The sequence below is a fragment of the Mus caroli genome, chromosome 13 (genome assembly GCF_900094665.2).
Source record: "Mus caroli chromosome 13, CAROLI_EIJ_v1.1, whole genome shotgun sequence".
In the NCBI taxonomy this organism is placed as follows: domain Eukaryota; kingdom Metazoa; phylum Chordata; class Mammalia; order Rodentia; family Muridae; genus Mus; species Mus caroli.
The window spans coordinates 95,631,001-95,633,165 of NC_034582.1; the positions used below are offsets into that span (position 1 = coordinate 95,631,001).

At 46.6% G+C, this 2,165-nt stretch overlaps 1 pseudogene; it reads left to right on the forward strand.

The window, feature by feature from the left end:
• Positions 1-332: 332 nt before the first annotated feature.
• LOC110307731 lies at positions 333-1,146 on the forward strand (annotated as a pseudogene).
• Positions 1,147-2,165: the final 1,019 nt, after the last annotated feature.

A 2,165-nucleotide genomic window follows, 5' to 3' on the forward strand; every position in this document is an offset into this window, starting at 1 on the left:
AGCTATGCATGCCATCAAATATGTTTCTTTTGTGTGTGTGTGTGTGTGTGTGTGTGTGTGTGCACAAGTGTGTGTGTTTACTATTAGGGATCATGGCCAAGCTGTGAGGGTGATATACATGGGTGTCTACTGAGCATTCCCCTGAGTTTTAATGGAAAATGAAAACAGGGCCATTAGGACATCAAGTCTTCTCTAACACAGATGAAGATGGGAAATAAGCTAGCACTTATTTCAAGTCTTGTGAAACCTTACAAATAGACTGGGAAGGAGTTTTCTCTGTCGCTGTGCAGTGCTAAGTTTACAAGGGTTCATATAGCCCCTAGTCACTGAAAATGCACAGGCAAACCGGCCTCTGGGTGACAACCATGGATGCCCAGTTAAAAGCTCACCATCTAGCCAAACACCACTAGGGAAACAGTTTATGATCAGGTGATAATGACTATTGGCCTCAGCAAGTGTGGTACTTGGACCTCTAGAGTGTAGATAATAAAAGATTTACTCTTCTTGAAACTTGATATAAAGGTGTAGGAGGCTGGGAAAGATAACCCTGTCCAGTTCTATTGCTGCACTCTACCCTGAGGGTGTGTCTGAGAAGGTTGAGGAAAACGCAGAAGCTGCTCTTTCTGTAGGTCAAGGAGAGGGACTCTTAGCCAGGAGATCGACTGCCCCTTGTGAGGGCAGTACTCCTGGGATCACACACTTTGCAGACCAAGTTCAGACACTACAATAAGGAAATAAGTTGGTCTAGGACCAATGGAAGGATGGGATGCAGGTGTGGCATGTAGGACATTGTCAGACACTCAAAGACAACTATGCTGGAGTATATGAGCATTGCTCAGGACCTGGAAATATATAGAATTGACTCTTTTGAGATTAAGTAAATAAATAAATAAACAAACTCTTGGCTTGAGGTTGACAACCTTGAACTAAATATTCATGAGAGAGATGAAAAACTGACTCCAAAGATCAGCTCCTCTTGGAGTGAAATCTCGAACAACCCTTTCGATGACATAAACTTGTGTCCTTGAGTCCATTGACAAGAAGACACTTGACTTTGTTCTCAGCCTCAGAATTAATAGGTGGGCCCTGCAGCTCTGTGTGCGGAACTGTGAGTTACACAAGCATCATGGAAGCCAGACACACTGAGGCACAGCTGATGAGTGACAATAGTTGGAAGCAGAGAGGTGGTGAAGGGGTCAATTCAGGACCTTTAGAAAATTCCACCAGACCCCTCCTGGAAGAGAAAGGTCCTGAAGCATTTGGCACCCCTCCCCTCCAGAAGGGGGAGGCTAAGTACATTCCTCAGACCACAGGGGCGGGGAGACCAACCATCAGCTCCTGCAGGTAGGGGAGGTCCAGAGCACTTAGACACATTTTACAGGGTGGACAACTGACCGTTGGCCACCTACAGACAAGGGAAGTTCTTGCCACCTCATTACCTAAAGACCAATCAGTTTAAAAGTTACACTGTTTTGCCAATCACACTGTACCTAATGGATGTCGCTACCAAAACTATATAAACTATATAAAAACTCAGTGAATGGGATGTGTATGGTCGTTCTCTCTCCTTCATGTGCAGGGCGACTCAGGCATGTTGGAGCAATAAAATTCCTCTTTCTTTTGCACCGATTCCTGGCTCTGAGTTGTTCACTCAGGGGTTTTCTGGTAAGTTAAGGCTCGTCAGAGTATTACAGAGGGAGAGAGAAGTCATGGGAAGAGAGAAGGAGCAGATGCTGAGGGAGAAGGAGGAGATTATGCTGAAGCTGCAGGAGTATGAGCAGAAGACCAAGAGAACTGAGAAAGAGCTCTCTGAGAAGATCAGAGGGCCTTCCAGGTGAAGGAGGATCCCAAGAGAGCCCAGGAGGAGGCTGGCTACATGTCTTCCCTGCTGGCCCAGGAGACGCTAGAGAGATAAAGAACCAGAAGCAGCTGGCTACAGAGATGAGGGATACAACACTGGGCTCCTAGAGGATGCAGATGGGGGGCTAGGAAACCAAACTGAGGAATGTCAGTACCAGGATAAAGAAACCTAGATGTACCCACTGAAGACCAAGTACCATCACTCCCAGTGCACACTACCATGAGTAAGAGGGTCTGCAAGACCAAGGTGCCAAACCAATGCTCCTGTATGGGACTCTCCAGTAGGGCATCTGGGAGGACCATGG